This window comes from Hemicordylus capensis, chromosome 1, assembly GCF_027244095.1.
Source record: "Hemicordylus capensis ecotype Gifberg chromosome 1, rHemCap1.1.pri, whole genome shotgun sequence".
Taxonomy (NCBI): domain Eukaryota; kingdom Metazoa; phylum Chordata; class Lepidosauria; order Squamata; family Cordylidae; genus Hemicordylus; species Hemicordylus capensis.
In genome coordinates, this window is record NC_069657.1 from 14,180,966 (window position 1) to 14,203,614 (window position 22,649).

At 46.5% G+C, this 22,649-nt stretch overlaps 1 protein-coding gene across 3 annotated transcripts in view; it reads left to right on the plus strand.

Moving 5' to 3' along the window:
• RHOJ (ras homolog family member J) overlaps positions 1 to 22,649 on the plus strand; it is a 103,911-nt gene that overhangs the window by 25,783 nt on the left and 55,479 nt on the right. The window lies entirely within an intron of this gene.

Below are 22,649 nucleotides of genomic sequence, written 5' to 3' on the forward strand. Positions count from 1 at the left end.
AAACGTTGGGAGAGGGAGGCGTCTGTAATTCAGTGGTACACCAAGGCACTCCTACCCTTGGATTTTGGAGTCTAGGGTCTCCACATCCTCTGGGGACTCACAAATCCTCTTTAGACTGTCCTGGGTGGTGTGGTTGCCATGCCACACCACCAGCTTGCTCTGTGTCGGGTGGCCAAGTGTGATTTTGACCTGCCCCGGGTGCTTTAGAGACAGAGCGGGGAGTAGGGAAAGAAGTATGTGGGATAAAAATATGTTTTGTGTTGAAATGTTTCTGCTAATGCACATTTGCATCAATATACCTGGTTTTATATTCTTACGTTCTTGTGAGTTCAGTTGCTATTTGTGCCCTCAAGAACCCACATGTTAAAAATACTGCATGTGTCATGGTGTGTGTGTGCAGGTAAGGAGATGATGCTTAACTTGCAGCGGGGGGGGGGGGGCGCTCCAAAGGCCTTTAGGTCCAGACTCCAGAATTACCTAGGTGCACCTGCTCTGCATGCAGAAGGTACCAGCTTAGCTCCAGTTAAGACTGTAAAAGACCCCTGCCTGTCTGAAACCCCGCAAAGTTGTTGCCAGTCAGTCGATGATACTAACCCAAATGGGCCAAGGGTCTGAGTCAGTAGAAAGCAGCTTCATCGGTTTGCTCTGAGGAGCAAATGTTGCCATCTCAACAAAATCCCGTGGATGGAATTTAGTGGGGGCTATATGAGTACCACCTAACGGTGCAGCGGGGAAATGACTTGACTAGCAAGCCAGAGATTGCCGGTTCGAATCAACATAGGAAGATGCTGAAAGGCATCATCATCATCTCACACTGTGTGGGAGGAGGCAATGGTAAACCCCTCCTGTATCCTACCAAAGACAACCGCAGGGCTCTGTGGGCACCAGGAGTTGACACCGACTCGATGGCACACTTTGCCTTTATGGAGGCAAGCCTGTTCTTGCCTGCCTAGTTTCTGCATTAGAGTCAAGCATCTGGAATGCACTGCACACTATCCCCTTACATGCAGTCCAGACTCCTCCTTTCTGCTCTTCTTTTGACCTAAAAGAAATCCTGCTGCAAAGTGCAAGCCTGCATAAGAGGCCCTGCTAGGCAGATGCAAAGAACCTTATTGATAAGCCAATTAAGTTACCAACACCTGTGTGGAAAATGTGGGTTCAGCACAGTCTCATCACTTCATTTGCATCGCTCTGGCTTGAGCTTGACTCCTCAGTGTGAGCTGGGTATGTTTAGCTTGGAGCAGGGAAGCCCAAATGAAGATATTGGGGATGGGGCAGTAGCTCAGGGGTGGAGCATCTGCTAAGCATATAGAAGGTCCCAGATTCAAGCCCTGGCAGCATCTCCAGGTTGGGCTGGGGAAAACTCTTGCCTGAAACCTTGGAGGGATGCTGCCAGTCTGTGTAAACAATACTGAGCTGGATGGACCAATAGTCGGAATCAGGATAAGACAGCTTCCTGTTTTCCTATATGATAGCTGTCCTCAAATATCTAAAGTGTGGTCACTTTGGATGTTCTTCTTCAGTTTGTTTAGTCAGATTTTGCGTTAGACTTTCTGTTTCTTTGGTGTGTACTTGGTATATCCCTGAAACTGTTCTAGGGTTGATTACCTGTGACCAGGGGTGGCTCGTGAACTCACCTCGGGGGGGGGGGGGCGGCAGGTGGCTTCTTTAACTGTAAACGGAGCTGGTGCTCCGTGCTGCCCAGCATCCCACGTGGCGGTGAATTGCCTCCGCCACTCACCTGGCCACTGGTGGGGGCTCCCCTCCATGGGAGCCAGGTGAGTGGCCTAGGCGATTCCCCGCCACGGGGGCTGCTGGGCGGCACGGAGCACTGGCTCCGTTTACAGTTAAAGTAGCTGCCCCCCGCCGCCCCCCAGAGGTGCGTTTACGAGCCGCGCCTGCCTGTGATGTAACTAAACTAAGAAACATTAGCCTTTGCCCATCCAGCCAGGGCATTGCAAAAGACTCTGTAAGCTTTTAAAAGTGCTTTTGTATTTTCCTACAAAGGCTCTGTGAATCCAGGCAATTTGAACTGTCTCTTTCCCCAAGTGTTCTTAACATCTCCTCTCACCAAATAGTTTAAAAAGTTCCTGAAAAGCAGTGGATATGGGGACCAATTGAGTGTGCCAAGTAATTTTTTCTTCAATTATTTCTTCAAACACTGGGGACAAGTGCCTTATTAATATACAATCCAGCAAAGCCATTCAGTGGCTGCTTTCCAGGATTTTTCATTTAATTATTTGTTTGAAACAATAGTTCACTCTCATTAAAGACGGTTGTTTGGTTGGTTGATTGGTTGGTTGGTTTACCATATTTATATACCGCCTGATATGTATAACTCTAGGCCCTCCCCCACACTTTGATATGTATATCTCTAATCCAAATTACAATATAAAAATAAAATACAAACCATTAAAAACAATTCACAGAATAAAACAACGGTTTAAAATTAGTTTTAATTAAAAGTCTGAGAAAACAGGTGTGTCTTAAGGGTCTTTTTAAAAGCAATCGGAGATGGAGAAGCTCTTATTTTAACACAGAGTATATTCCAAATCCCTGGGGCAGCCACAGAGAAGGCCTGGCCTCAAGTAACTACCAGACGAGCTAGTGGCAACCATAACTGGACCTCCCCTGATGATCTTAATAGGCGGCAAGTTCATGACAAAGGAGGTGTTCTCTTAAGTAAGAACATAAGAACAGCCCTGCTGGATCAGGCCCAAGGCCCATCTAGTCCAGCATCCTGTTTCGCACAGTGGCCCACCAGATGCCGCTGGAAGCCACAGACAGGAGTTGAGGGCGTGCCCTCTCTCCTGCCATTACTCCCCTGCAACTGGTACTCAGAGGCATCCTGCCTTTGAGGCTGGAGGTGGCCCACAGCCCTCCGACTAGTAGCCATTGATAGACCTCTCCTCCATGAAGTCATCCAAACCCCTCTTAAAGCCACCCAGGTTGTTGGCTGTCACCACATCCTGTGGCAGAGAGTTCCACAAGTGAATCACGCGTTGTGTGAAAAAGTACTTCCGTTTGTTGGTCCTAGACCTGGCAATCAATTTCATGGAGTGACCCCTGGTTCTAGTGTTGTGTGAGAGGGAGAAGAATCTCTCTCTCTCCACTTTCTCCACACCATGCATGATTTTATAGACCTCTACCATGTCTCCCCTCAGTCGTCTTTTTTCTAAACTAAAAAGCCCCAGGTGTTGTAGTCTTGCCTCATAAGAAAGGTGCTCTAGTACCCTGGACCTAAGCCATTCAGGGATTTATAGGTAATAATCAGAACTTTGTATTTTGCTCTGAAACATAGCAGCAGCCAGTGCAATTCTTTAAACATTCATGTTATATGATCCCTTCGAGTTGTCCCAGAGACCAACCTGGCTGCCAAATCCTGTACCAGTTATAGTTTACTGACTACATACAAAGGTATTATGTATACTGACTGGCAGTAGCTCTCCAAGGTTTCAGACAAGAGTCTCTCCTAGCCCTACCTGGAAATGCCAGGGAGTAAACCCGGGAGCTTCTGCATGCAAGCAAATGCTTTACCACTGAGCTACAGCCCCAGCCCCTACGGAGGGGATGTGGTGATGGCTACTAGCTTGGATGGCTTTAAAAGGGGCTTGGACAAATTCATGGAGGACAGGTCTATCAATGACTATTAGTCTTGATGGCTATAGGCCACACCTGGCCTCAGAGGCAAGATGCCTCTAAATACCAGTTGCAGGGGAGCAACAGCAGGAGAGAGGGCATGACCCCCTCTTGCCTGTGGGCTTCTCAGAGGCATCTGGTGGGCCACTGTATGAAGCAGGATACTGGACTATATAGGCCCTAGGCCTGATCCAGCAGGGCTGTTCTTATGAGGCAGGCAAGGCTGCATGTGGTCAGAGACAGATCAGACAACCAGCCACCCCAGTATTTTCTAAAAGCCCATGACTGGCATCCATAGCATCCATAACTGGGCCTGCTATAAACAATGGCTGACATCCAGACTAATGCTGCACTAGGGCAAGCATGTTGTTCCTCTACATTGGGAGCTTGCATTCCAGACTAGTGTTGTACTACTGCATCAGGGTGCACTTGCACAACCTGTGGCACCCCTCCTGCTGTGAAACCTCTTCCCATCTATGTGGCAGGGATTGATGGAAAGCTAATCTCCGTCGTGCAAGCACAACACTTGCACAGGCAGCTTGAAAAGGCCAGAGATTCAGCTGGCTGGAACATTTGCTCAGCTATGTGCCCTTCTTGTACATGTGCGTCTTTGTTCATTGCCCATGTGCAGCATTCATCTGGATGTCGGCCTTAAAAGGTTGAGAGGATACACATTTGCATTTTGCAAGAAAATCCAGGTTTAAGAGGGTTTGCTTGGAACTCTCCCCAACTCTTCAAATTCACTTCCACTTTCATTTCAACAGGCCACTGGCAAGCCTCGCTTTCTTTCCATAGGGTCTCAGCCACCTCTCAATAGATATCTAAAGTGGAATCTGTTCGGAAACAATAACTTGGGCGTCAAAAGGCAAACAGGTGCTCTGATCCACACTGCATATTTGTGAAGGCTTTGTAAGCTAAAGGCAATACTGCTCTTGGATGGTATCAAAGATGGAAAAGAGAGACACAGCAGAGCCATTTTCTGAGAGGCCTTTCACTTAGCAGCAACGCTGCCCAGCTTCAGCTGAGAGAACATTCTGTGAAGTGCAGCTCCAACGTTAAGCGCATGATTCTCCCACCATGCCCTCAAGAAAACTGGAAGTGAGCCAGCCGTACTCCGTCACTGGGGTTATCTAAGGGATGACAGCCCAAAAATAAGGCCTCCCAAAGTGTATTACCAATCCCAGTTTTCCAGTCAGAAGCTTAGCCAACAGCCAAGGATGCTACTATACACTAAGGACACCAAAATGCCCATGAGATTGCTGAGAAGCCCCAGGGTTGGCTCAGACGTAATGCCACACCACAGCTTGGAGCTGTGTGATCAAGCCTTTAAAGACACTCAGGCTCATATATGGATTGGGATCAGGGCACCTTAAAGGCCACCTTCTTGCATATGAACATGCCTGCATGTTGCTTTCTACCAGCTTCACCTGATATGAGAGCTCCATCCATTGAGAATGACCTCAAAACAGTGGTGCATCATTTGGTAACCTCCAGGCTGACTACAGCAATGCGTTCTATGTAGAGCTAATTTTGTACATAGTCCAGAAACTTCAGTTAGTCCAAAATGTGGCAGCCAGATTGGTCTCCGGGGTAACAGAGAAACCACATCATGCCTGTTCTTAAATGGTTGCACTGGCTGCCGATATATCTCCGGGCAGCACAGGTGATGCTGTCATCAACGCAATAGCACAGGTGATGCTGAATTGTCCACCGAATGTTGCAGAGAATACCAGCCATTATATACATTTTCAAGGCTGGGGAGAGGGTGGATAAAAAATGATGGGCTTTTCTTTAAAGAAATAAAATAATAGATTGTTTTAATTTAAGTTAGAATAGTGCCCAAACTTACCTATTAACTTTAGAATCTTATTCATAGGCTGCAGTTGCCCCCCGCCCCACACAAGTTTATCTGCCATATCCAAGTTTATGTCCCATTTTCCATCACTTGGTTTCTTCTTCTGTGGCTCTTTGCAGCTATTTTGTTGGTCAAAGACAGGAAAAGGCATTCTTGCCCGTCTTCCTGTGCTGTGCTCTGCAACACAGTGCCGGAAGGAAAGAGACACCTGGTTGCCTAGGCAACCGGATGACTCTTTCTGTCTCCTGCCGACAAAATGGCTGTGACCTTTGTGGCTGCAAAGAGTCACAGGATAGATCCATTTTGAAGTTAATTGTGATGGTTTCACATCCCAGAGACGTGAGTTTGGGGCAGTATAAAATATGTTAAATAAATAAATAAATAAATAAATAAATCTTCAATTTCACTTCTGCATTTAGCCCATCTTGTACTACTACTATTACTACTTCCACTCCTGTTGTTGTTGTTGCTTCTGCTACTACTATTACTAGTGCTTATATATCACTTTTCAACAAAGTTTCCAAAGTGGTTTACACAGAAAAATCAAGAAGAAACAAATAAGATGGTTCCCTGTCCCCAAAGGGCTCATAGTCTAAAAATGAAACATAAGGTAGATACTAGCAACAGCCACTGGAGGGATGCTGTGCAGGGGTTGGATAGGGCCAGTTGCTCTCCCCCTGCTAAATATAAGAGTATTTACTTTTAAAGCGTGCCTCAGTTAGCAGGGTTTATTCTTGTGTGTCATTTGATTCTAATAAGCATGCATGCAAAGGCATATAAATGAACATTAAGGCACTTAATATGCTGGTGAGGCTCATGTTAAAGTGCTAATAAAGGACTGTGGGATAATCATGGTTTTCTATAATATCTTTATATCTTTAACCTAGAAACTAAATACCTTCTTGTTAATTTCAGTCAGTGGACAGCTGGCAGATGTGGGCCGCTGTAGACAGGTTTCAGACTTGCAAGACCTACTTTATTGCTCAGCTGTGTAAAAAGGGTCTTCCAACCGGAGCCTAGTGCAAGATTGTGGCTCTGGTGGGAGGAGTCAAATGCAAAATGATTCTTTAAGGGGAGGAGCCAGTTACGTGTTACACCCCCATAAATTATACACCATGAAATGTTGAAAGTAATGGTCCTTGACTACTCCATTTCTTCTTCTTTTAATATATTGTTCCAGGCTGGGATGCAGTACAAGTAAAAAGACAAAAATCTGATGGTTAAGTCTCCCAACTAAAAAAACCTGGGAGCCATAGATGGTAATAATAATCCCGGAGCCCCTTCCATCTTTTGCCATTTTGAAAGACTCACTTACTCCTAACCTATAGAACATAGGACAGTGTATTTGATTGTCTAGGGATGTGCAATCCAAAGATAAAAGTAGTTCCCAGAAATGAATTTATTTGCCTCTTCTCCGCCTGACTTCGGAAGCAAAAGTGACTCACGTGATGAGAGAGTCTCTCGCCAACTGGGTGTGGCTCAGGAAAAGAAGCTATGAAACAGGGATGAGCTCAGTGCTGGTGACACATGCTGAAAGGGGTGGAGGAGGGGGGAGAAGAGAGTCACCAATTCAGCTTGCCACACTATGAAGTCGTTCACATGACCAGGCAGGCAGGGCTGCAAGGTGGGCCAGAGGGAGCAGGGAGGCTGGTTGTACTCAGCTTCCCCCCAGATAGACACTAGTTATTTAGGAAGCTGCCATATACTGAGTCAGATCATGGGTCCAACTAGCTCAGTATTGTCTGCACAGACTGGCAGCGGCTTCTCCAAGGTTGCAGGCAGGAATCTCTCTCACCTCTATCTTGGAGATGCTGCCAGGGAGGGAACTTGGAACCTAGATGCTCATCCCAGAGCATCACCATCTCCTAAGGGGAATATCTTGCCGTGTTCACGCATCTAGTCTCCCATTCATATGCAACCAGGGTGGACCTGCTTGGCTAAGGGGACAAGTCATGCTTGCTACCACAAGACCAGCTCTCCTCCCTTCTGGGAGTGTGGCCCATGTGGGAGACTTGTGGGAGGGGGGCAAAGGCTCCAGTGGCACTTCCTCCCCCCTGATAATTGGGTAAAAGCTAGATAAAAGTGTTGGGCAGGATGACACTGTTGGTCTATATACTGATGGGGTCTGCGCTGCAGTGACTGAGATCTTGGGGCTGTGGTGGACAACTCATTGAAAATTGTGAAAAAGGCAACTTCCATGCTAAGGATTCTTAGGAAGGGAGTTGAAAATATTAATTATAATATTAATATTATAATTATATTCATACCTAATTATAATATTAATATTATTATAATACCCTTATGCAAAACTATGGTGTGGCCACATTTGCAGTACAGCGTTCAGTTCTGGTCACTGTATCTTCAGAAGAATATTGTAGAACTGGAAAAGGTGCAGGAGAGGGCAACCAAGATTATCAGGAGCCTGGGTCACCTTCCTAATGAAGCAAGGCTACAGTATCTGGGGCTTTTTAGTCTGGAAAAGAAGCGACTGTGGGCAGACATGGTGTATAAAGTGTGCCATCAATTTGATTTCGACTCCTGGTGCCCACAGAGCCCTGTGGTTTTCTCTTGGTTGAATACGGGGGGGGGGGGTTACCATTGCCTCCTCCTGCGCAGTATGAGATGATGCCTTTCAGCATCTTCCTATATCGCTGGTGCCCGATAGAGGTGTTTCCCATAGTCTGAGAAGCATACCAGTGGGGATTCAAACCGTCAACCTTCTGCTTGTTAGTCAAGCATTTCCCCGCTGCACCATTAGGTGGCTGACATGGTGTACAGAGGTGTATAAAATCATGCATGGAGTAGAGAGTGGATGGAGAGAAATTTTTCTCCCTCTCTCATAACACTAGAACCCATGAAACTGAAGGCCAGGAAATTGAGGACCAACAAAAGGAAGCACTTTTTCACACGGTGCATAATTAATCTATGGAATTCTCTGCCACAGGATGTAGTGATGGCCACTAGCTTGGACGGCTTTAAAAGGGGCTGAGACAAATTGATGGAGGACATTTCTAGCAATGGCTACTAATCTGGTGGCTATAGGCCACCTCCAGCCACAGAGGCATGATGCCTCTCAATATCAGTTGCAGGGGAGCAACAGCAGGAGAGTAGGCATGCCCTCACCTCTTGACTGTGGGCTTCCCAGAGGCACCTGGTGGGCCACTGTGTGAAAAAAGATGCTGGACTAGATAGGCCTTGGGCCTGATCCAGCAGGGCTGTTCTTGTCTTGTTATTCCTGAAGCTGCCTCCCACGCGATCATTTCTCTCTCCTTCTACCCAGGTTTTTGCTGACAGATGACAAAATGTCAGGAGTAAGCATAGCTTCTGAAGCTGGGTGGAACCTAGGGCATCTCCAGGAAGGCAAAGGGGGCAAGCCCCCACCCCCAACAAGTGACACCCCTCATTTCTGTATCAGAAATCTAATATATGGGACACAGCCCGCCCACCCATGAATGCACTTTGTCCCTTCTGGGCCCATCTTCAACTTTTTTGCGGGGGTGCCACCACCAAGTAAGATACTTGTCCTACCCAGTTCACCATCACGGGAAACAGCCTTCTGAATAGGACTCCCCTGTCACTACTGTTTACCAAAACATAAACGAGATTTTAGAGCCAATCTGAGATCTCCATCATCTCTTCTAGTTTGGCCCTGAGAAGGATGGGGAGGGAGGGAGGGAGGGGGGCAAAAACTCCTAACATTTCCAGGGGGGAACCTCAGGTTCTTTTGCCTTGTCCCTTTTTGCACAGGCACTTTTTCACAGTTGCTTAAGCCCCAAGAAGCTTTGCTTCATTGAGCCTCTCTCTCAGCAGGTGTTCCTTCATAACCCACAGAGCACACTCTTGTGGTCATTGTAAAAGCCAAATTGCTGCCATGACTCATTGGCCTATGGAGCTAGTTTATGTTCTAATAATTAGAGAGCGACAAGGAGGTTTGGCATGATTCTGGGGGAAATCAGGGAAGAACCCAAAAAAGAAGAGGTTGTCATTTGAAAGCAGCAGCCTAGCTGGTAAACGGTCATAAGGGAAGGATAGACTGTATGTCAAAGGGCAGGAGCCATAAGTCAGTGGATAAATCCTTAAAAGAAAAGTTCTGAGGAGACGACAGCCAGCTCAAAAGTTGGTATTGTGGCTGAGCTGGAGTACTCGCATATCTAAGCTGGGAATACTCTGGTTTAAATTTCCCATCGAAATTTAATTTAATCAAAAAATTGAAATTCCCCAATTTCCATTTCCCCCCAAAAACTAGGGCTGAACTAAACAGGCAGATTTCATGAAAATCAGCACTGGAAATGCCCTCCTTTTGGCAATTTAGGGGAGGTTGCTGCAAAAGGGCTACAAAAGTGGCCGTCCCTGATTGGCTAGTATCAGCTTACAAACTATGGTCCTCACTCCAAATAGACTTCCTTTGACCTTAGTGATGTCAGCAGATAAACAAATCTGATTGGCTGTGTCCATTGTAATATCGCATCCAGTGCATAAGTGGCTGGGATCACTTGAGTTGAAATGAAATCGCGAAAAACATATAGATTCAAATCACTGCTTACCTCCTATGGCAAATAGCAGTTCTGAGGTTGGGTGATTTTGGTGTGGGAAGCAGCACATGGGGGAAATGGTACACACACACACACACACACACACACACACACACCTCCCCTTCCATGCTATGGGCCCAAAATGGATCAGAGACTCATGCAGCTGCAGTTAAAAAACATTAAAGAGTTGGAAATGAAATAATAATAAATTCCACTTCTCATCTAGTCAAGGTCCTAAGATCTCCCAGCTTGTATAACTGGGCCATAGGACTGAACAACTGAGAATATAGAAAGCTGCCATATACCATATGTCATTGGTCTATCTAGCTCAGTATTGCCTACACTGATTGGCAGCAGCTCTCTAAGGTTTCGGGCAAGAGTCTCTCCCAGCCCTACCTGGAGATGCTGCCAGGGATTGAACCTGGGACCTTCTGTATTCAAGCAGATGCTCTACCACTTAGCTCTGGCCCCATCCCCTAAGCCTAAGGGGAATGTCTTACAGCAGGCTGAGCTCACATACAGTCGCCCATCCAAATACAAACCAACATTAACCCTGCTTAGCGAGTGTAACCATTGATGCTCACTGCCATAGGACCAGCTCTGTACCCCAAGACCCTATTGCACCGTTGGCTACCAATTTTCTAGACTGCCATTTTTAAAGGCTCAAAAAGCAGAAGGCATGTAAAAGGGACTATGGCCTCACCTGTTAACTCTGGATTTACGTTGTTGCATAATGTTGCAGCACGGATCCCAGAAGTGTTGAGTTTAGAACCACCAGAGAGAGAACATCCTTGACAGGACCTGACAGGCAAGAAGAAATCTATTAACAGGAACATCAGCAGCCTGTACTTGGAGGGCAGTTTTGCTTGTGCAGGGAAATTATCTATCTTTGGTAGGGAATATGGTCTGTTTTAACACAACGTCAGACCACATCACAATCTCAGATGTATTTATAGCAACACAGCCCTGGAGGGATAAGGCAGAGCAGCTTCTCGCTCTTGGGGAAGGGGAATATGCCTCTGGAGAATGAAGCATATGCTCATTTATTGAAATGGACACAAATTCAAATTTGCCCATTGTCCAAATCCTTTCAACCAATCTGTACCAAGAAAGGTGTCATTTGAAAGCTGGGATGTGCAGAAACCACCTGGGAAATTACATGTGCTTTATAGAAACTCACCTGGCTACTCTTGAAAAGTCTCAGATGTACCACCTTAGGCAGAACCCTGAAATATGTTTCCAATTACTCTTTTTTTGATATTTCAGTGCCAACGAAAGGCTTTGGCATAAATGTTTTCCCGCTCCCTTTAGTTTTCACCTTGCTCCAAAGCAGCTAACAGTTGGTGGTTTCTCTGATATCATAGGTGGTGACATCAGAGCAAGCAATCCAATGGCAGCCAGAGGGTGTGGCACTTGAATTTCAGTGGAGTTCCAGGATTGGATCAAGTGTTCATCTATGCCAGCTTTTTGTTTCCAACAGTAGCCAAACAGATGCTGCTGGGAAATTTACCAGGGGGCCCTTCAGGTGATGATCTTCCCCTGTGCATTCCCATTGTCTGCTGTTCAGGAGTGGGCTGCATCCAGGGATGATTCCAGGGGGTATCAGGCACTCCCCACAAAATATTTCCTGCTCGCTCACACACACCAGACTGGATCTTTATAGCAAAGTGTCAGACAATACAGTCATTGCATATTATGATCTTATAGCCTGAATTAATCATTTTAAAAAACCTCAGTTGTTTGAAGAAGCCTCCTTCACTCACTCCTCTATGCCACAACAAGCAGCTGAAGCCAGTGCAGTCTTATTTGGAGACTTATTTAGAGACTCCTCCAGTCTCCCAGGAGCCGGGCCAACCCCTTAGCTTATTTTCTGGCCTGGAACTGGGCAGGGTGAGACCAGGTGTGCAGCGGGTGCAGGGTCCTCCCCCCTGCAGTACTGATCTCGCTCCCCACCCCAGGTGTTCCTGCCACCTGGTATTGGACAGGAAGAGAAAACTAGCAGGGAAAGCAGACCGGAAAGTTTGGCCTAATCTTAAAAGAGTGTAGGCTCATTCCCATGATTGAAAAATAGGTAGGACAAGTGTCAGGAGCTGTGCACACTCGTGTCTTGCGATCATGTGCAAGGAAAAAACAAGAAAGGAAGCACAGGAGAGCTGGTCTTGTGGTAGCAAGCAAGAATTGTCCCCATTGCTAAGCAGGGCCCAACCTGGCTTACATTTGAAGGGGAGACTACATGGGTGAGCACTGTAAGATATTCCCCTCAGGGGATGGGGCCACTCTGGGAAGAGCATCAGAAGGTTCCAAGTTCCCTCCCTGGCAGCATCTCCAAGATAGGGCTGAGAGAAACTCCTGCCTGAAACCTTGGAGAAGTTGCTGCCAGTCTGTGTGGGCAATACTGAGTTAGATGGACCAATAGTCTGACTCAGTAGAAGGCAGCTTCCTATAAGGAGGAAAGCTGATCTGGTGATAGCAGGCATGAATTGCCCCCTTTGCTAAGCAGGGTCCATCCTGGTTTGCATGTGAATGGGACCTGTGTGAGCAGTGTAAGATATTCCCCTTAGGGGATGGGGCCGCTCTGGGAAGAGCACCTGCACACTTGCATGCAAAAGGTTCCAAGTTCCCTCCCTGGCATCTCCAAGATAGGGCTGAGAGAGATTCCTGCCTGCAACCTCGGAGAAGCCGCTGCCGGTCTGTGTAGACAATACTGAGCTAGATGGGCCAGTGTCCTGACTCAGTATGTGGCAGCTGCCTATGTTCCTACAGCTCAGTAATGTCTGTTCTGACTGACAGTCTTTCCCAGGGCAGTCTTTCTCAGCCCTGCCTGAAGATGCTGCCAGGAATTGAACCTGGGACCGTCTGCATGCAAAACAGATGCTCCGCCACTGAGCCATGGCCCCATCCCAAATGGCAACCATGGATTTTCCAGATGGTCTCCCATCCAGGCGTTGGCCAGGCCCAGACCTGCTTAGCTTCACCAAGTTTGCTGCCTCACATGCCTTCAGCCCAGAGTCTGGGACCCACTGAAAAGCATTGCCTTTGTGTTGGCTTGTGAGGAGGTCTTAAAATGTTTGATCTGCGATGACCTGCTGGGGTGTTGTCCACTGAGGAACAGGAGCGTGGGAACTAACTTTGTCAGGGCATGATCAGAAACGTGGCTCATATATTGTTATGTATGAGTTGATGTGCAAACAAACCAGGTTCTCCTCCATTACCTGCCCTTGCTCCTCTAATTGCTGGGGAGGCCCTTTAGCTCTTCTCTAAATTAATACATATGTTATTCGTTCTGCTGCTAATAGATCAGGACTGCTTGTTCTTTCCAAGCGAAAGGCAGACCAGCAGCCAGGTATTTTGGCCTGCCAGGTGCTGGCCACAAGCATGTTTTTGTTACGTACACGCACAGAGGCAGGCAAGAAAATCTACAGATGAGCCAAAATGCCTCTCTTTGACCTCATCACTCCCCTTTGCGGCTGGCAGCTACTATTTATATTTATGTTTATATTTATATTTATATTTACATTTATATTTACATTTATATTTATATACTGCCCTTCACCCTAATCTGTTAACCAGGGTGGTTAACAACAGATCAAAACAATTCAATAAAAAACATTGAAACAGAACAATACAACCAACAGTTTAAAAAGAGCAAAAATACAGCCTGTATCAAAAGGGCAGTCTTCACTTCACTTTCCTCCTAAAGGCTGGAAGAGAGGGAGTCATGTGGGTCTCAGCTGAGAGCAGGTTCCACAGCCTGGGGGCAATAACAGAGAAGGCCCTGTCCTGCATGCTCAACAAACAGACTTCAGCAGGTGTCCACATGTGGAGCACAGCCCTCCAAGCTGATCTAGCCAAGTGGGTAGATTCAGCTGGGAGCAGACGCTCTCTAAGATACTATCCTTCTCCCCGCACTCCCCAAGTTCTTCTCAGATGATGTGTTCTGATGGGAAAAGATGGTGGCCACTAGCTGCTGAAAGAAGTGCCTGCTAAGCTGTTAAACAGGCAGCAGTGGAATATGGTGAGTTGGTGGAGTAGTTTGATCCCTTTTTGCCAAGCACCATGCTAGTCAGCTGGGATCCCCTCTAGCCAGCCTAGCTCTATAGGCAGCAGCACTCTAGCCCTAACTCTATGGGCAGAAATGTCACCTCTTCTCCCTGCCTCCTCTTAAACTTCCTCTCCCTCCTTTATGACTTCCAGGCTCAGCCGTATTCTGTTGGAGATGGAATTCCCATGCATCAACCTTTTGCACTAACTATCCTAATGACCCTAGGGGCACTGGGAGCAGAGGTAGCTAGTGAGGGTCTCCTTACCTGTCCCTGCTTGCCTCTACTCTGTGACCCCTGCTTTGACTCCTCAGGTACTTCCTGTAGTGAGTGAGTTCTCTTCCTTTCCTCCTTGAGAGAAGGTGGAAACATCTCTCCTATTACATAGGAACATAGGAAGCTGCCATATACTGAGTCAGACCATTGTCTATCTAGCTCAGTATTGTCTTCACAGACTGGTGGCAGCTTCTCCAAGGTTGCAGGCATTTATCTCTCTCAGCCCTATCTTGGAGATGCAACCAAGGAGGGAACTTGGAACCTTCTGATGCTCTTCCCAGAGTGCCTGCATCCCCTGAGGGGAATATCTTACAGTGCTCACACTTCTAGTCTCTCATTTAGTTGTAACCAGGGTGGACCCTGCTTAGCTAAGGGGACCAGTCATGCTTGCTACCACAAGACCAGCTCTCTTCCCATATTCATTATGTAGCTGATAAATAGGATAGGTCTTTCCTATCTCAAATTTATTGGTACTTCACCAATAAATCAATTTAGTTTAGACTAGGCCTGCTCAATTTAGTAGGGTTGTGGGGTGGTTTTTTTTCTGTGTTGTTTTTTTTTTTTTGGCCCGAATCCAAAACACCCCCATTTTGTTCTTTGTTCGAAATCAGCCAGTCTGAAACACCCCATTTTGTTCTTTGTTCGAAATTGCAAAATCTGAATCCGAAACGTTTTGGATTTTTAAAAAATGGCCCCGGGGCAAAACTAGTGGGTGGGGGTGGTAGTACCCAATGGGTGGAAATTACCACCCAAATTTCAGAGGAATTGGGCAAAGGGCTGATTTTGGGTGAATTTTTGAACTTTAAGGTTTTCCCCATAGGGAATAATGGAGGTTTCAGCAAAAGTATAGCTTCATGTCAAAGGGGAAAGGGGTGGCCCAAAGTAGGGTGGGTGGTAGTGCTCAGTGGGGGCATGGAAGCTGCCAGCATTATTTCAAAGGAATTGGGCAGAGGGCTGATTTTTAAAGATTTAATGGAGTTTATGCGTCTTTAAAGTTCTTCCCCATAGGGAATGATGGAGATTTCAGCAGCCCCATAACTACACTTGGGGGGCACCAGGGTGGCCCAGAGCGAGTGGTGGTGTAGAGCACATAGGGTGCCAACCACCCCCATGAGTTGCTAACCCATGGGGTACTGGTTTCTGAGATTTTTTGAGTGTAGATTCTCTGATAGCATATGAGAGTGGGTTCATTGTTTGTTGTAGAAAACCTCATATGCTACCAGAGAATCTACACTCAGAACACCTCAGAAACAACAGAACCCAGCAACCCATGGGTTAGCAACCCATGTGGGTGGTTGGCACCCTATGTGCACTACACTGCCACTCACTCCCGGCCACCCCAGTGCCCCTCCCCCCCCAGGTGGAGTTATGCGTCTGCAGAAACCTCCATTATTCCCTATGGGGAAAAACCTTAAAGACGCGTAAACTTCAACAATTCCTAAGAAATCAGCCCTTTGCCCTATTCCTTTGGAATCTGGGTTGTGACAGGCACACCTTGGGGCATTGCCACCCAACCCACTGTTTTGCCCCTCAGGCCCCCTTTCTGCCCCAAACCTTCCCCAAAGACATGTCAACTTCAGAGATTCTTTAAAAATCAGCCCTTTTCCCAATTCCTTTGGAATCTGGGTGGCAGCATAATCTATGGAATCTGGGTGGCACTACCACCTGACCCACTCTTCTGCCCTCTAAGCCCCCTTTCTGCCCCGAATCCACACCAAATAACATCTACATCACACAACAACAGCAGAGCTTTGCAAAGAACCAGGCAGATTTCCAAAGGTCATGCACATCCACATCCTCCTCCAGAAATGCAATTGATCTACACACAACAGTGTGAAACAACAATGAAATGCACACTGCCCCACTGGCCAATGAGGGTAAATGCAGTGCACACGCCTCACTGGCCAATGAGGGTAAATTTTACCCTCAAATTTCCTTAAAAGGAATAAGGGGGCAATTGCCAGCAGATCAGCCCATGCTTTCGCTGGCCAATCTGCAGGCTGGAAGGGCCGGAAATTTGACAAGATGTCAAAACTCAAAATGGAGCCCAAAGGAGAAATACTTTTTGCGATTGCAAAATGGAGTTCCAATACAGCCGAAACAACATAACGTTTTGTATCCGAAACAGGGATGTTTTGTTTTGGCTACAAAATGTTCTGTTTTGAGCACTGGGTGTTTTGTTTTGGCTACAAAACAGCCGAAATGGCCTGTTTTGTGCACAAAACGTTTTGTATCCAAAACGACACGCACTTCCCTACAATTTAGCCCCCCCAGCTGTTTTTGGACTACAGATCCCATATTCCCCAGCCACAGTGACCAATAGCCAGGGATTATGGGAGTTGTAGGCCAACATCTGCAGGAGGGCCGAAGTTGAACAGCCCTGGTTTAGGCTGTACGGTGATCTCCATGCGTGTTACTTAAATAGCTGCAACAACTAAACTCTGCACTCTGTAACTGGGGTGGTAGCTTCCTTGGTGCTTTGCTAAATAATCACAAACCCCAATATATTCTTCCTTGCTGTCAACCTTAACTTTGCTGCCCTAACTTTTCTTTCCATGCTATTTTGCCTTTGACGTTAAGTTGCCCCCCCACACACACACACACTTTCTGAAGGGCTGAGGGGGATTAGTATGAGTGCAAGTGTGGGGAATGGGGCAGCCCGCATTTGCAGCCCTGGGTCTGGTGCCAAAACGATGGACAAACAGCCTATAATTTTTCTCTGATTTCTTCTTGATTCGTTCTGTTTTTCTTGCCTAATAAAGAAGCACTTATGTAGTGAGGGACTGCTTCCTTCCAGAAAGCTTGTACTGCAATCGCTTTCTGGGGTCATTAGCTAAAAAAGACTTTCCCTTCTTGCTCTTGCTGGGCAGCCTGTATTATTTAAAGTCCCAGGGGTCTCTCTCGAGGGTCGGCCTGCAAAGAATCAAGCTGTTAGGTTCAGTGTAGAGTATCACGGCTTAGACACTTAAGCTCAGCTGAGCGTGCTGGCTTTGCATTTAGGAAAAACCACATCAGAGAAAAGGGACCTGTCCCTGCACGAGGCCCACATTTTGCCAGCCCCCTTCTTCCACCCCCCAATCCCCCATGCTGCTTGTCGTCAATTGGGCATAATTTGCGACAGCCAGTAGGTAGCATTTTCTATACTAAGCAAGTGTTAAAGCTTTCATGGAGACATTTCAAACAATGAGAGGAAGGAGGCTTCATTTTATTCTTTTTTTGTTTAATATATTTACACCCAGTGGTTAAAAACAAGTTCACAAAGTGGCTTACGAAACAGTAAAAATAATGAAATAGGAAGGAGAGAGAGCCCCATGGCCAACATCCAGATCAGGACTGCACAAATTTGGCCCTCCAGGGGTTGTTGTACTACAATGCCCATCATCCGTAGCCACAGTGGACAATGATAAGAAATTGTTTGTTTGTTTGTTTGTTTGTTTGTTTGTTTGTTTGTTTGATTGATTTCTAGACTACCCCAAAGGCTCTGGGTGGTGCACAACCCGTTTAAAAAAACATAAAATCAAACACCATTTAAAACACACAGCTTAAAACAATATAAAAATAATTTAAAACAATGCAGAACCACTTAAAACCAATTAAAATACTTTAAAACCATTTTAAAACCTTGGAAGGCCAAGCCAAACAAGTAAGTTTTTAGGGCTCTCTTAAAGACCAACAACAAGACTAAATTATGGATATCTGCCAGGAGTGCATTCCATAGTCTAGGAGCAGCTATAGAGAAGGCCTGGCTCCAAGTCGCGACCGGACATATCGGTGGTAACTGGAGACGGATCTCTCCAGATGACCTCAACATGCGACGGGGATCATACAGAAGAAGGTGCTCTCTAAGGTAGCCCAGACCCAAGAAATGGCAGGAGTTGTTGTCCAACAACAGCTGTAGAGCCAAAGGTGTGCGGCATTGATCCTAACTCACATGAAGCAGACACACTTCTGGGTGCTTTCCAGACTAGCTGCTCAACAGTAGCAAAATGCCTCCATTCAGGCAAGTCGCATTCAAAACGTAAACAGCAGGGGGAGCAGTCTTGCAGAAACTAACAACCTGGAAAAACAGCAACCATTTTACACCAGATATACAATATCCTAGCTCTATATCGCAATGATTAAAATAAAAACAAGGCATTGGAAATGTGAACGGCACCCTGCTGTCCGCTTAGGGACTGCGGTGTCACAACGCAGGAAGTGTGAAAGCATATTTCCGAGATCCACCATGACCCTGTTGCAGGGTCTAAACTGGAAAGCACCCTGGAGAATGAGTGTCTTCACTTCAGGAGAGAAATTAAGCACTTCAGGAGATGGGTGGTTTTAATTGATCTCCCCTTCCCTCTCAATCTGGGCTGTACAATGTCCGCCCCCTTGCAGATGTTGGATAGTGGTGTTCACGGAACTGCACCTCTGTGGTCCAGCACTGGGGAGGGGGCTCTTAAAGGGCGGAGGAGGGTGTACTTACCCCTCCCGCTGTTTTTCTCCCTCCAGCGCTCCTGGTTGTGAAAGCATTTGGGGCGGCAGGGTACCTCCCTGCTGCCCCTTTCCCATTCCTTGGTAAAAAGCTTCAAAAGTCTGACTGTGCGTGCGCCCGCCGCCTATGTGTGTCACGTCCATGAGTCATGCGCATTGCACACGCGCACACGTCTGACATACACACACACACACGATGCACAGATGTGACGCACTAGGGTGGCATGCACACGTGCAGTCAGCCTTTTGAAGCTTTTTGCCGAGGAATGGGGAATGGAGCAGCAGAGAGGTACCCTGCTGCCCCAAATGCTTTCAAAACCGGGAGCGCTGGAGCGGGGAAAGCAGCGGGAGGGGTAAGCAACCCTCCCCCACCCTTAAAGGTCCGCACGCACACACCCGGCATCGAACTGTCAAACCGGCCCCAGGTCCAGACTGGTCCCGAGGCCCTTAGAATGGGCTTTGGACCAGTCCGTGCACATCCCTAATGTTGGACTGAAGCTCCCATCATCCCTACCTATTGGCCACATTGCCTGGGGATGGTGGGAGTTGAAGTCTAGAAACAGCTGGAGGGTGGAAGTTGTGCATCCCTGCTCTAAAGCCAGATGTGACTGTGTGACCCTCAGGGACATGTTTTTGGGAGTCACAGGCAGCTTCAGAGGGAACATAGGAAGCTGCCATATACTGAGTCAGACCATTGGTCTATCTAGCTCAGTTTTGTCTTCACAGACTGGCAGCAGCTTCTCCAGGGTTGCAGGCAGGAATCTCTCTCAGCCCTGTCTTGGAGATGCTGCCAGGGAGGGAACTTGAAACCTTCTGCTCTTCCCAGAGTGGCTCCATCCCCTGAAGGGAATATCTTGCAGTGCTCACACATCAAGTCTCCCATTCAGATGCAACCAAGGCAGACCCTGCTTAGCTATGCGGACAAGTCATGCTTGCTACCACGAGACCAGCTCTCCTCTCCAATGGAGAGACTGACCCTTAGGGACACAACTGTATGTTGCTCAGAGCATTTCTGGTGGAAGGGAAGCTGCTAAAATCACACACACACACACCCCTCCCAGCTACATGGGAGAAAATAAAATTGTGTGTTTAAGGGCTTCGCTGGGATGTGGAGTAGATTTGCTCACATTTCTGTGGGGAAGAATTGAGCCAACTCCTATTGGCACAAAATTCCTAATTCTTGGCCACATGAGGTTGTGACAAAGAGATTGAGTTTAAGAACTGTCTTTTATACATGTGATCCCTGACTCCCTGCTGAATGGATTTTGCTAGAGTCATGTGCAATTTGTTTTCTTGTGGTCAACTGAACCTGACAGCTTCCTTCTTAGCTAATGCCCTCACATAACCATTTTCCTGTACTTGGCAATTAGCAACCACATCATGTGCTCGCAATGGCTTGGCGCTACCCAGAGTGGCAACAGAGAGGAAGTAGCCACAAACCACAAACTCCTGGGAACTCAAATGCACATTTCAAAGGGAAGAGTTTATGGCTTCCCCTTCATCGGTGCTGCTCTTAGCTTTTTGAACACTGCCTTTGTGCTTCCCTGCCCATGTCACCGAAATGGCACAGCATCCAGACTGCATCTTCATTTGACCAAATGTTCAGACTCATTTATGGTTCCTGGCTTTGGTGCTTGATGGGGTGTGCTAACCCATGAAGCTCTTGTGCATCTGGAGTCCTCTGTTTATTCCAATGCTGACATCTGGACTAATGCTATGCTGGCATGTTCCTTTAGCTAAGTTGCGCTTCGTCTGGAGCTAGCATTCCAGACTAGTGTTGCACTAGTGCCAATGTGTTTGCGCTTGTGCAACAATGCATGCAATTGGCGACATGCTTCATATGTTTTGCGGGGAACTTTCACACAAGAGCACAGTTCCATAAATCCCTGCAATTTCGTGCAGCTCTGCCATCCTCTTTCACTAGCCCAGCTTTGTTTTGTGTGCAAGCAGAAGTGACTCATCCTAAAGAGCAAGGGAGGCATAGAGGGAAAAGCTGTGGGGAGCACCAGGATTATGGCAATGGCAGCGATTGGAGGAGGAACAGATATGGACTTGCTTTCCTCGACTTTAAAGAGGCTGTGTAAGTCCTCATTTTTAAAGGGTTGTGCCCGAGATTCGAATGCCGAATCTCATTCCAGCACATCCCTACATGGGGTGGGGGGCACCAACAGCTTCTTCTCCTTCCCAAGCAAAAAAGAGGGGGGGGGAATCCCACCGTGACTACGGCAAACAAATATACAAGTAATATGAAGCAGCCAAACAGTAAAAATGTATATTGACAAACAATGAACCAATAGTTGCATAATCTATGATTACTAACACTAATGAACAATAAATCATTAATCCAAACTCAACAATTCAACAAGAATAATAATATATACAATAATACTCAAGCCATCTCATGATACAAAATGCAAAAATATTAACATGTACAATGATCACGCGTCCTCTGGAAATCTCTGACTGTCATTGTACATGTTAATATTTTTGCATTTTGTATCATGAGATGGCTTGAGTGTTATTGTATTTATTATTATTCTTGTTGAATTGTTGAGTTTGGATTAATGATTTATTGTTCATTAGTGTTAGTAATCATAGATTATTCGACTATTGGTTCATTGCATATTACTTGTATATTTGTTTGCCGTAGTCACGGTGGGATTCCCCCCCCCCTTTTTTTTACTTGGTTGATTCCGTGATTGCCCTTGCTTGTGTTTTGGTTTCAACTTCTCCTTCCCAGCATTGGCATTTGCGGTTCTTTCTCCCACCCCGCTGCACCTCAGCATGAATGAGAATCGTACCACAGTCGCACTGTTTCTTATACACAGCAGAATGCACAAGTATTGACACAATGACCATGAGATCTAGTTTGGCTCTCAACCAAATGACTGTCCACTGGATGAGGATGCTTGAAGCCAAAACCAATGTATTGCCCACTTTACGAAGGTCAACACTCTAAAGGCCATGGAAGCCAATGTGTCGAGTGGTTCGGCATTCGATTCTTCCCTGTTAATCTGCTTCAGTTTTGTTATTCTGCATCCCTTTTAAGAATTCTTTGAGTCTCTGACCTGCTATGCCATGTAAGAAAGAGGAGTGCAGAGAGCATTCTTGCAAGCTTCTCTTTGGCAACAAAGCAATGAATGGAAGAAAATGCCAACTCCACAGGAACAAAGAGGCGAAGGAGGGCATGAAGCAGCAAAATGACTAATGTACAGAGTGTAATGAATATTCCAACGGACAGTAATGAAGTTGGTAACAAACATCATTCATGTGGGCTTATGTTTATTAATTTAATGAATATTTATTAATGGTATAATTTTGTTATACATGTTGAGTGTAGCTTGAGTTCCTTCTTTTTAAAAAAGTTAATTAGTATGGGTATTACTAACTGATGGTGAAACTAGATTGGAAAAGGCTGGAAATCCCAATGCTAAAAGAAATTAACGCCATTTTCAAAACATGGCTCTGGATTAGGGCTGGGGAACAAGAAGAGGAGAGATTTAACAAAGTCGGAGGCACCGACAGATCTCATCAGGTAGCCTCCCACTGGGCAGGAGGGCTCTGTCCTACCCAGCAGCAGCTGTTCTCAGCAGGAGGCTAGCTGGCAATAGGAACATAGGAAGCTGCCATATACTGAGTCAGACCCTTGTCCATCTAGCTCATTATTGTCTACACAGACTGGCAGCGGCTTCTCCAAGGCTGCAGGCAGGAGTCTCTCTCAGCCCTATCTTGGAGATGCCAGGGAGGGAACTTGGAACCTTCTGCATACAAACATGCAGGTGCTCTTCTCAGAGTGGCCCCATTCCCCTAAAGGGAATATCTTACAGTGCACAC